Source organism: Schistocerca gregaria, chromosome 9 (assembly GCF_023897955.1).
Source record: "Schistocerca gregaria isolate iqSchGreg1 chromosome 9, iqSchGreg1.2, whole genome shotgun sequence".
In the NCBI taxonomy this organism is placed as follows: Eukaryota; Metazoa; Arthropoda; class Insecta; order Orthoptera; family Acrididae; genus Schistocerca; species Schistocerca gregaria.
This window is the reverse complement of record NC_064928.1, coordinates 75,723,077-75,736,696: the sequence shown is the minus strand read 5'-3', so window position 1 is coordinate 75,736,696 and position 13,620 is coordinate 75,723,077. Positions and strand designations below refer to the sequence as shown.

At 45.9% G+C, this 13,620-nt stretch overlaps 1 protein-coding gene across 1 annotated transcript in view; it reads left to right on the top strand.

Moving 5' to 3' along the window:
* LOC126291750 (multiple coagulation factor deficiency protein 2 homolog) overlaps nt 1-13,620 on the top strand; it is a 255,566-nt gene that overhangs the window by 128,892 nt on the left and 113,054 nt on the right. The gene's annotated exons all lie outside the window — the stretch shown is intronic.

The window sequence follows — 13,620 nt, the reverse complement described above, 5'->3', positions numbered from 1 at the left end:
ATCCTCCTGTTATGGTGTAACTGAAAACTAAGAAACTAAACTCCGTCCGAACAGGCCTTGAAGGCGCAACGGTACCGACCGGCCACCGTGTTACCCACACCCTACAGGCGTCAGTGGATGCGGATACGTAGGGACATGTGGTCAGCAAAACGCTCTCCCGGCCGTAGGTTGGCTCCCTATACCGGAGCCGCTACTTCTCAATCAAGCAGCTCTTCAGTTTCCCTCACAAGGGCTGAGTCCACCCCACTTGCCAACAGCGCTCGGCAGACCGGTTAAGGGGAGTTATAACGAAAAACAAAATCTTTTCACATTTACGGATTTTTATCGCATTATAAAAGTTGCAATTTTCCGAATATATATATATATATATATATATCACTTATAAACTCACATTGGAGGTATTTTATTTTATTTTTTAAGTATAATCTATACCAGTTGAATATGTAAAATTTTTACTTGCTTTACTTCAAGATCTAATGAAATCGGTAGTTTTTTATATGGAAGGCTGTGGATTGCTGTGTTCTAAAGGTTAACAGTGTTGGTCATGTCCAGAACAGGATGGCCATCAGATTGAGGAGGTTGAAACGAATTTTGAGAGACGAGAAACTTCCCGATGGTAAAACCATAAGAGGCAGGGTGACAGACAAAATGAGCTATGAACTACAGCAGTTTTATGGGATGGCCGTTAGAAATAATACTGAGGACTTGTTGAAGCAGGCAGTATGGGCTACCTTTTTCCAGGGACTGTCAACTGATGAATAAGCAGTACACCTCTTGGACCTGATTCATGGTGCAATTACCGCAATGCCCAGTAACCAAACAGTTCGTAGAGCCATAAACATTCCATCCCAGCAGCATTCATGGATATCATAAAACCTACACTCCTGGAAATTGAAATAAGAACACCGTGAATTCATTGTCCCAGGAAGGGGAAACTTTATTGACACATTCCTGGGGTCAGATACATCACATGATCACACTGACAGAACCACAGGCACATAGACACAGGCAACAGAGCATGCACAATGTCGGCACTAGTACAGTGTATATCCACCTTTCGCAGCAATGCAGGCTGCTGTTCTCCCATGGAGACTATCGTAGAGATGCTGGATGTAGTCCTGTGGAACGGCTTGCCATGCCATTTCCACCTGGCGCCTCAGTTGGACCAGCGTTCGTGCTGGACGTGCAGACCGCGTGAGACGACCCTTCATCCAGTCCCAAACATGCTCAATGGGGGACAGATCCGGAGATCTTGGTGGCCAGGGTAGTTGACTTACACCTTCTAGAGCACGTTGGGTGGCACGGGATACATGCGGACGTGCATTGTCCTGTTGGAACAGCAAGTTCCCTTGTCGGTCTAGGAATGGTAGAACGATGGGTTCGATGACGGTTTGGATGTACCGTGCACTATTCAGTGTCCCCTCGACGATCACCAGAGGTGTACGGTCAGTGTAGGAGATCGCTCCCCACACCATGATGCCGGATGTTGGCCCTGTGTGCCTCGGTCGTATGCAGTCCTGATTGTGGCGCTCACCTGCACGGCGCCAAACACGCATACGACCATCGTTGGCACCAAGGCAGAAGCGACTCTCATCGCTGAAGACGGCACGTCTCCATTCGTCCCTCCATTCACGCCTGTCGCGACACCACTGGAGGCGGGCTGCACGATGTTGGGGCGTGAGCGGAAGACGGCCTAACGGTGTGTGGGACCGTAGCCCAGCTTCATGGAGATGGTTGCGAATGGTCCTCGCCGATACACCAGGAGCAACAGGGTCCCTAATTTGCTGGGAAGTGGCGGTGCGGTCCCCTACGTAACTGCGTAGGATCTTACAGTCTTGGCGGTCATCCGTGCGTCGCTGCGGTCCGGTCCCAGGTCGACGGGCACGTGCACCTTCGGCCGACCACTGGCGGCAACATCGATGTACTGTGGAGACCTCACGCCCCACGTGTTGAGCAATTCGGCCCACTATACGCTCTCGCTCAAAGTCCGTCAACTGCACATACGGTTCACGTCCACGCTGTCGCGGCATGCTACCGGTGTTAAAGCCTGCGATGGAGCTCCGTATGCCACGGCAAACTGGCTGACACTGACGGCGGCGGTGCACAAATGCTGCGCAGCTAGCGCCATTCGACGGCCAACACCGCGGTTCCTGGTGTGTCCGCTGTGCCGTGCGTGTGATCATTGCTTGTACAGCCCTCTCGCAGTGTCCGGAGCAAGTATGGTCGGTCTCACACACCGGTGTCAATGTGTTCTTTTTTCCATTTCGAGGAGTGTATATGTTCTCGGTGTAGTGAAACAGCTTAAATCACTTGATAAACGGAAGGGTTCCGGTCCAGACAGCATACCAGTCAGGTTCCTCTCAGAGTGTGTTGATAAAATAGCTCCATATCTAACAATGATATACAACCGCTAGCTCATTCCAAAATCTGTGTTTAAAGGCTGGAAAGCTACACAGGTCACACCAGTACCAAAGAAATGAATCAGGTGTAATCTGCTGAATTAGAGACCAATATCACGAACGTGGAGAAGGGTTTTGGAACATATTCTGTGCTCGAACATAACTAATTATCACCGAGAAAACGGTTTATTGACCAATTGTCAACACGGATTCAGGAAAATTCGTTCTTGTGAAACACAACTAGCCCTCTATTCTCAAGAAACAATGAGTGCTATCGACTGGGGTATTGTATTGTATTGTATGTGAACCGGGTCCCTAGAAAAAACGTGAGGCTGCGTCCCCGCCGAGATCCTCAGTGGTCCACAACGACACGACGACTACCGCAGTCCACTTCACCCCTCCGCTGCCCCACACCGAACCCAGGGTTAGTGTGCGGTTCTGCCCCCGGTGGACCCGCCAAGGAACGTCCCACACCAGACGAGTGTAACACCTAGGTTTGGGTGGTAGAGTAATTGTGGTGTACACGTACGTGGAGAACTTGTTTGCGCAGCAATCGCCGACATAGTGTAACTGAGGCGGAATAAGGGGAACCAGCCCGCATTCGCCGGGGCAGAAGGAAAACCGCCTAAAAACCATCCACAGACCGGCCGGTTCACCGGACCTCGACACAAATCCGCCAGGCGGATTCGTGCCGGGGACCAGGCGCTCCTTCCCGCCCAGAAAGCCGCGTGTTAGACCGCACGGCCAACCGAGCGGGCTATCCATTGGTGTATCGAAACTGATTCCGTATTTTTAGATTTCCAGACGGCGTTCGACAACATTCCTCGCCAACTTCTTCGAATCAAATCGCGTGCCTACGGACTATCGCCTCAATTGTGCGACTGGATTCATGAGTTCTTCTCAGGCAGGTCGCAGATCGTAGTAATTGACGGGAAGTCATTGAGGTAAAACAGAAGTAATATCTGGCATTCCCCAAGGAAGTGTTATAGATCCTGCGCTCTTCTTGAACTACATAAACGACATAGGAAACTATCTGTGCTGCCCTGTTAGATTGTTTGCAGATCGTGCTGCCATTTACCGTCGTGTAAAGTCATCAGTTGATCAAAATCAACTGCAAAATGATTTAGACAAGTTATCTGTGTGACGTGAAGAGTGACAGTTAACTCTAAATAATGAAGAATGTAAATTCGACCACACGAGAAAACACACAAATCTAAAGCCTTTAAATTCAATTACATACATAGGGATTACAATTACGAATAACTTCAGTCGGGACGATCACATAGATAATGTTGTGGCTAAAGCTAACCAGAGATTGCGGTTTATTGGTAGAAGGCTTGGAAAATGCACACCAAGCTTGTGCGCCATCTTCTGGTATGCTGTTGTGAGCTTCTACATCCGCATCAGGTGGGACTGACGGAGGACATAAAAAAAAGTGGAAAGGAGGGCGGCTCGTTTTGTAATGCAGCGAAATAGGCCTGAGAGTGCAACGGATATGATACGTAAATTAGGGTGACAGTCATTAAAACCGAAGTGTTTTTCGTTGCGGCAGAATCTTCTCACGAGGATTTCTATCGACAACTTTCTCCTCCAAATGCGAAAACATTCCGTTGACTCCCGCCTACATAGCGAGAAATGATCATCACAAAATGAAACGAGTAGAGAAAATTGGAATAGAGGTCAACATTGCTCGTGGGAACCACACATTGCATGTTGTACCGCCATGCAACGAAACGTTAAGAGGTGGTGGTCCAGATTGCTGTAGACACCGGTACCTCATACCCAGAAGCCCGTCCTTTTGCATAGATGCATGCCTGTATTCGTCGTGGCATACTGCCCACAAGTTCATCAAGGCACTGTTGGTCCAGATTGTCCCACTCCTCAACGGCGATTAGGAGTAGATCCCTGAGAGTGGTCGTCCATAAACAGCCCTTTTCAATCTATCCCAGGCATGTTCGATAGGGTTCGTGTCTGGAGAACATGCTGGCCACTCTAGTCTAATGATGACGTTACGCTGAAGGAAGTCATTCAGAAGATGTGCGCGGTGGGGGTGCGAATTTTCCTCCATGAAGATGAATGCCTCGCCATATGCTGCCAACATTGTTGCACTATCGGTCGGAGGATGGCATGCACGTATCGTGCAGTCGTTACGGCGCTTTCCATGACCACCAGTGGCGTAAGTCGGCCCCACATAATGCAACCCCGAAGCATCAGGGAACCTCCACCTTGCTACACTCTCTGGACAGTGTGTCTAAGGCGTTCAGCCTGCCCGAATGCCTCTAAACACGTCTCCGAAAATCGTCTGGTTGACGGCATATGCGACACTCATCGGTGAAGAGAACGCGATACCAAACCTCAGCGGTACATTCGGCATGTTGTTGGGATCATCTGCACCGCGCTGCATAGTGTCGTGGTTGCAAAGATGAATCTCGCCATGGACGTCGGCAGTGAAGTTGCGCATCATGCAGCCTATTGCACACAGCGTGAGTCGTAACACGACGTTCTGTGGCTGCACGAAAACCATTATTCAACATGGTGGCTTTGCTGTCAGGGTTCGTCCGAGCCATAATCCGTAGGTAGCGGTCATCCACTGCAGTATTAGCCCTGGAGCGGCCTGAGCGAGGAATGTCATCGACAGTTCCTGTCGCTCCTCTATGTCCGAACAACATCTCTTTGGTTCACTTGGAGACGCCTGGACACTTCCCTTGTTGACAGCACTTCGTGGCACAAAGTGACAATGCAGACGCGATCGAGCCGCTGTATTGACCGTCTGAGCATAGTTGAACTACAGACAGCACGATCCGTGTACCTCCTTCCTGGTGGAATGACCAGAACTCATCGGCTATCGGACCCCCTCCGTCTAATAGGCGCTACTCATGCACGGTTGTTTACATCTTTGGGGACATGGTGACGTCTCTGAACCGACAAAGGCACTGTGTCTGTGATACAATATCCACAACCAAGGTCTATCTTCAGTAGTTCTGGCAACCGGGGTGGTGAATTTTTTTTATGTGTGTATTTTAAGAGCTTGTTTCTCCTACGTGCTGTTAGAGAGTGGAACCGTAGAGAAATAGCTTGGAGGTGATTCGATGAACCCTCCCCCATGCATTTAATTGTAAGTTGCAGAGTGATCATGTTGATGTAGATAAAATTAAAAATAATCCTGTTCATTAATGAAAATTTGATACATTTTGTGGCCGCGTACCTCATGTCACATGGTAAAATTCTCTGAAACGTTCGGTTGGCTCTTGAAATTCCCCATTGACTTCTTTCTTGCGACGGCCCACTGTTATCTTCTTCTCCGATCACCACAGTTGTAGTGCTTGGTGAGGCGAAATGCTCCCGACCGTAAGTCGCTGCACGTATTACACGAAACAGATGAACAGCAACTAGTGCAATTCAAAATCGTTAAAACAGGACACAGACTGAGAGCTTATTGTTATATACTTACAAACAAAGAGTACAGCGGCGACGGAGCGAAAAGCTCGCATTTATCATTTTGGGACATTTCAGTCTCCAGTGAGAGACGCGTAATACAATCTTCTCGAACGCTGCAAATAAATGAGTCTGTCAAAGGGATATTCAACCTGGCTGATGTACAAATGTGATTTTAAGACATCAGCGCCGAAGATTGAGCTTTTAACTGCCTAATTGGAGAGGAGTAAAGTGTCGCGGAAACACAATCAACAGTCGACACACGCGAACACGTCCTAAGTACCCTCTCGCTGCGACCGTCCACGTAATTACGTTGTTTTGACTCCGTGTCGCTTATTGCGTTCTGCGAACGGGTCGCATTTTCGCCCTTGTTAAGCAAAGCACGCACGGCTGCGAGAGATTTCATTTCTCCATTAAGCTGGCAGAATTATTTCCGAGTAGACGTCAAATGGATTCGAGTACTCTCCATACAGGACAGGCATCCTACCTGTCACGGAAAAGCAATAGCGTGAAATTCAGAAAAACGGTGGTGCCTAGTTTTCGGAAAGATCGAAATAGGGAATTGTCCTGCTGTGATACATTCCTGCTAATGAATATTCTAACACCGTAGCTTGTCTCTTATGGGAAGATGTGTAGGTAGGACTACGCCGAGTAAACTATAACAGTAAACATTACGAGTTTGTATCATCCTACATCTTCTAAAACGATCATGTTGTCCACATCGGAATTCTTCACCTCCAATCTTTAGATGTCAGCACGTATTTTGATTCTCCAAGAAACTAAAACTAAAATAGAAGTCCACGTGACTCGATGATTTTAACGAAACGTTAGACGTAGAACTCTAGGTGGTTACTACGACAGAGGAGAGTACCGGAAGCCTAGAAAAATGCAGGGTGATCTCCGTGAAAAAATTAATTATTTTCACTCAGAGACCTCCAAAAATGGTTCAAATGGCACTAAGCACTATGGGACTTAACATCTGAGGGCAATCATTCCCGTAGACTTAGAACTAATTAAACCTATCTAGTCTAAGGACATCATACACATCCATGCCCGAGGCAGGACTCGAACCTGCGACCGTAGCAGCAGTGCGGTTTCGGATGAAGCGCCTAGAACCGCTTGGCCACAGTGGCCGATTCAGAGTCCTCCGTAGTTCGCCTTCTCCGCTCACTTGGCTTTCAGTTTAGGAAATCTAACGGTGGACGAAAAATTTTAATGGAGTGCAGCGACATTGGAGTAGCAGGAGCGAAGTTTTTGTGTGCAACGCAGATATTGCGTGCTGAGGACAATAGTCTCGTAGCAGACTTAGATAAAACTTGCTTCCCAAAACCAGACGAAAATTTTTTTTTTGCTGTAGTGCAATACAAATAGTGCCATGAAAGAACCTAAAATCATTTTTTATAGCGTCTATCAACGCTTTTGATTGATGAGTGCAATGACGGATGGTCAGTAACACCAGTAAACAAAAGATATTAGGGGGGTAGAAAATATTCTCGGTCCTACAAGGCGAGCAATCGTAACTGAAGTCCTGGGGGCGTCATACAAGTACTCGCGCAAGGTCTTTCGTAATTAAATTGAGATCATGGATGTCACGAAATAATTTTTGTTTCAGTCATCAGCTTTCTCACTGGTTTGATTCGACCTGTCACGAACTCGTCTCCTGCGCCAGCCTCCTCTTCTCAGAGTAGCACTTCCAAACCTACGTCCTCAGTTATTTGTAGGATGTTTTTCAATATCTATCTTCCTCAATAGATTTTTTTTCTCTTCAGCTTCCTACACTGCCACTGAAGTCATTCTCGGATGTATTAACCCACGTCCTATTAGCCTGCCCCGTGAATGTTTTCCACATTCCTTTCCTCGCATTTCTGCACAGAACCTTCTCGTTCCTTACCTAATCAGTCCACCTAATTTTCAGCATTCTTCAGTAGCACCACACCTCAGATGTTTCCATTCTCTTCTGTTCCAGTTTTCCCACAGTCCGTGTTTCACTACCAAACAGTGCTGTACTCTAAACGTAGATTCTCAGAAACTTCTTCCTCAGGTTAAGGCCTACGTTTGATACTGGTAGACGTCTCTCGGCCAGGAACGCTAATTTTGCTAGTGCTAGTCTGCTTTTGATGCACTCCTTGCTCCGTCTATTATTTGTTATTTTGCTGCGTATGCAGCAGAATTCCTTAAATTCTACTACTTCGTGACCATCAATTCTGATGTTAACTTGTTAAGTATCTCTCTGTTCTCATTTCTGCTGCTTCTCGTTGCTTTCGTATTTCTTCGATTTATTCTCTATCCATATTCTGTGCTCAACAGACCGTTCATTGCATTCAGCAGAGCTTGTAGTTCTTCTTCACTTTCAGAGAGTATAGCAGTGTCATCAGTGGCTCTTATCAACAAAATCCTTTTACCTAGAATTTTAATCCCACTCTTGAAGTTTCCTTTTACTATCGTCATAGTTTCTTCGATGTTTATGTTGAACAGTAGATGTGTCTTATGCCCTTTTTTAATCAGAGAACTTCGTTCTTGGTCTTCCATTCTTATTGTTCCCTCTTTGTTCTTGTTCTATGACGTTACTCAGAATTAATTTTACTGTCTTCTTAACAGCTTTACTGCTGGAAGTTTCTACGAGGTCCAACAGAACGCAAATACATCAGCGACGACACTTTTCGTTATGCAGGCGAAACAGTTTCGCATCTCTTACGGCATTTTATTTTATATTTCGGAATGTTTTTTTATGTTTTCGCGATAAAATATGCATCACATTGCCTTATTGGTTTTAATAATGTTCATACAGTTTTTCAGTGCAGATATGTTAGTGTTTCTGTTGCTTTTCCACAGGTTGAAATAAAAATATATTTTTCTTGAAAATTTCTTTTAACGTCAGTTTTTTTCTGTCATAATGACTGACAAGAACTTTGTTTTGAAATATACTCCACCATATTTTAGACAAGAAATAGAGATGTGTAACATTCTTTCCGGGATTTTTAAAAACATTTGAAATTATCAGTAATGGCAGTACTGTAAGAAGGTGAGATGACTTTGGTCTGTCTCGGTTCGTGACGGCCAGTATAGTCATTCGCTTTGTTGTTCCAGTCGCAAATGGAGCGAGGGAAAAACGAATCACTACAAATCTACGTACGGGTCCCAACTTCTTGTATCTCGTTTTCACAGTTCCTGCGCGAAATGTACATTTCCAGCAGTAGAATAATTCTTTAGTAATACCCAAATGACGATTCTCTAAATGTTGTTAATGGTGTTCCGCGAGTACTCACACAATCCAAGGACACTTTCTCCTAAACCACAGCGTCATTAGCGAACAGTGGCAGATTGCTGCTGACTCTACCCATCACGTTACTGAATAACACCCCTATTCAGCGCGAGACGAGCACGTCGAGACTCAGTGAGGTTCTGGAAGATACCTGCAGGGATTTGGAGCCATGGTCCAATGCTACAGTCAACTGCACTAAAATTCTCCGGTGAGAGTTAATGTCACGTACAGCCCAGTCCATGACACTCAGAGGACCATAGACACGAGTTCCCTGGTAGATGCCGTGTTTCTTGACTTCCGCAAGGCGTTTGACACAGTTCCCCACAGTCGTGTAACGAACAAAGTAAGACCATATGGACTATCACAACAATTGTGTGATTGGATTGAAGAGTTCCTAGATAACAGAAAGCAGCACGTCATTCTCAATGGAGAAAAATCTTCCGAAGTAAGAATGATTTCAGGTGTGCCGCAGGGGAGTGTCGTAGGACCGTTGCTTTACACAATATACATAATTGAGCTTCTGGATAACATTGGAAGTTCACTGAGGCTTTTTGCGGATGATGCTGTGATACATCGAGAAGTTGTAACAATGGAAAATTGTACTGAAATGCAGGAGGATCTGCAGCGAATTGACGCATGGTGCAGGGAATGGTAATTGAATCTCAATGTAGACAAGTGTAATGTGCTGCGTATACATAGAAAGAAATTCCCTGATCATTTAGCTACAATACAGCAGGTCAGCAACTGGAAGCAGTTAATTCCATAAATTATCTGGGAGTACGCATTAGGAGTGATTTAAAATGGAATGATCATATAAAGTTGATCGTCGGTAAAGCAGACGCCAGACTGAGATTCATTGGGAGAATCCTAAGGAAATGCAATCCGAAAACAAAGGAAGTAGGTTACAGTGCGCTTGTTCGCCCACTGCTTGAATACTGCTGTGCAGTGTGGGATCCGTACCAGATAGGGTTGATAGAAGAGATAGAGAAGATCCAACGGAGAGCTGCGTGCTCCGTTACAGGATCATTTAGTAATCGCGAAAGCGTTACGGAGATAAACTCCAGTGGTAGACTTTGCAGGAGAGCCGCTCAGTAGCTAGCTACGGACGTTTGTTGGAATTTCGAGAACATACCTTCACCGAGGAGTCAAGCAGTATATTGTTCCTTCCTACGTATATCTCACGAAGAGACCATGAGGATAAAATCAGAGAGATAAGAGCCCACACAGAGGCATACCGACAATCTTTCTTTCCACGAACAGTACGAGACTGGAATAGAAGGGAGAGCCGGTAGAGGTACTCAAGGTACCCTCCGTCACACACCGTCAGGTGGCTTGCGGAGTATGGATGCAGACGTAGATGTAGGTGTAGATCTCACTGATTCTTAACTGGGCTTTAGTCTGGGGCGTCTGGTGGCCAGGAGAGTAGGGGGAACTCAACCTGCCGCTTTTCGAGGCATGCATGTACGGTGCGAGCTGTAGGTCTCAGTGCTTTGTCATGGTGGTAGATGTCATCATGCACTGACGTATGAATACTTATTCCGATTAATTGTGCCTTCCATAATGACAGCATCAGCTAGCGAATGTCACAGAAACATACCCAGACTCCTCCAGCCCGCACTCTTACGACTGTTGTTGCATTGCCGCACAGGGCAATGGCCATCTGTCCGATGGAGCATAAAACGTGATGCATCTGAAAAGGCCACCTGTTGTCACTGAATGGACGTGCAGTTGCCGTATTGCCGTGCAGATTCCAGCCTTCGTCGCCAATGAAGAGCAGTCAGCATGGAAGACATGGAACTGACCCTCCTGGTACACAAAACAGGTCCGAACGCTGTTGCAGGTGCAACGGAAAAAGCATACGAAGTTCGGAAGAACGGGAAATCCCGAAGACTGGCAAAAAATTACAGACGCGCGAAATCTGGCACGGACTTCAATGCGAGTTGCCTGTAATAGCTTCCACAACGAAACATTGTCTCGAAATTTCGTAGAAAATCCGAATAAATTCTGGTCGTATTTAAAGCACACAAGTGGCAAGACGCAGTCAATACCTTCGCTGCGCAGTGCCGATGGTACTGTTATCGACGACTGTGCCGCTAAAGCGGAGTTATTGAACGCAGTTTTCCGAAATTCCTTCACCAGGGAAGGCGAATGGAATATTCCAGAATTTGAAACACGAACAGCAGCTAGCATGAGTTTCTTTGAAGTAGATACCTTAGGGGTTGCGAAGAAACTCAAATCGCTTGATACAGGCAAGTCTTCAGGTCCAGATTGTATACCGATTAGGTTCCTTTCAGATTACGCAGATACAATAGCTACCTACTTAGCAATCATATACAACCGCTTCCTCACCGATAGATCTGTACCTACAGATTGGAAAATTGCGGAGGTCGCACCAGTGTTTAAGAAGGGTAGTAGGAATAATCCATCGAACTACAGACCTATATCATTGACGTCGGTTTGCAGTAGGGTTTTGGACCATATGCTGTATTCAAACATTATGAATCACCTCGAAGGAAACGATCTACTGATACGTAATCACCATGGTTTCACAAAACATCGTTCTTGTGCAACGCAGCTAGCTCTTTATTCGCACGAAGTAATGACCGCTAACGGCAGGGGATCTCAAGTTGATTCCGTATTTCTAGATTTCCGGAAAGCTTTTGACACCGTTCCTCACAAGCGACTTCTAATCAAGCTGCGGAACTATGGGGTATCGTCTCAGTTGTGCGACTGGATTCGTGATTTCCTGTCAGGAAGGTCGCAGTTCGTAGAAATAGACGACAAATCATCGAGTAAAACTGATGTCACGTGTTCCCCAGGGAAGCGTCCTGGGACATTTGCTGTTCCTGATCTATATAAATAACCTGGGTGACAATCTGAGCAGTTCTCTTAGGTTTTTCGCAGATGATGCTGTAATTTGCCGCCTCTTTAGGTCATCCGAAGACCAGTATCAGTTGCAAAGCGATTTAGAAAAGATTGCTGTATGGTGTGGCAGGTGGCAGTTGACGCTAAATAACGAAAAGAGTGAGGTGATCCACATGAGTTCCAAAAAAATCCGTTGGAATTCGAGTACTCGATAAATAGTACAATTCTCAAGGCTGTCAATTCAATTAAGTACCTGGGTGTTAGAATTACGAACAACTTCAGTTGGAAAGACCACATAGATAATATTGCGGGGAAGGCGACCCAGAGGTTGCGTTTCATTGGTAGGACACTTAGAAGATGCAACAAGTCCACTTAAGAGACACTGCACTCGTTCGTCCTCTGTTAGAATATTGCTGCGCGGTGTGGGATTCTTACCACGTGGAATTGACGGAGGACATCGAAAGGGTGCAAAAAAGGGCAGCTCGTTTTGTATTATCACGTAATAGGGGAGAGAGAGTGGCAGATATGATACGCGAGTTGGAATGGAAGTCATTAAAGCAAAGACGTTTTTCGTCGCGGCGAGTTCTATTTACGAAATTTCAGTCACCAAGTTTCACTCCAGAATGCGAAAATATTTTTTTTAGCCCAACCTACATAGGTAGAAATGATCATCAAAATATAATAAGAGAAATCAGAGGTCGAAGAGAAAGGTTTAAGCGTTCGTTTTTCCCGCGTGGTGTTCGCGAGTGGAATGGTAGGGAGATGGTATGATTGTGTTTCGATGAACCCTCTGCCAAGTACTTAAATGTGAATTGCAGAGTAATCATATAGATGTAGATCCATGGACCAGGCACTTGGTACTGAGGCCCATACGCAGCCACGTTTGCTGAACGGTCGTTAAGAAGACACTGCTGGTAGCCCCTTGGTTCATCAGGGGCAATTGGTTGCTCTAGAGATGCACGTGATTCACCCGTACCCAACTCCGCAGTATTTTTCACGATTATAACCTATGGCCCGTGGTGCACCAGTTTCCTCAGCACTGGTTTTGAATTTTGCCAAGCATGGTATACTTAAACCACAGCAGCACACGAACTCCAAACTTAGGTGTTTCCGAATCTCTTCCACTCATGGTTCAAAATCCAATGATCATGGCCTTGTGTATGTCCAATAAATAGCTCGGTTACCGCACTGTGTTCCCCTTCTACAAGATTCGCTTCATATACCCTCCTATGCTAGTGTTGCAGTGAGCCCTACAGCTCGAAAAGTACATGCTAAATCTGGTATAAGCCGACCTCGTAGAAGATCAATTTGGATTCCGTAGAAATGTTGGAACACGTGAGGCAATACTGACCCTACGACTTATCTTCGAAGCTAGATTAAGAAAAGGCAAACCTACGTTTCTAGCATTTGTAGACTTGAAGAAAGCTTTTAAAAATGTTCACTGGAATACTCTTTTTCAAATTCTGAAGGTGGCAGGGGTCAAATACAGGAAGCGAAAGGCTATTTAGAATTTGTACAGAAACCACATGGCAGTTATAAGAGTCGACGGGCATGAAAGGCAAACAGTGGTTGGAAAGGGAGTGAGACAGGGTTGTAGACTCTCCCCGATGTTATTCGATCTGTATATTGAGCAAGTAGTAAAGGAAACAACAGAAAAAT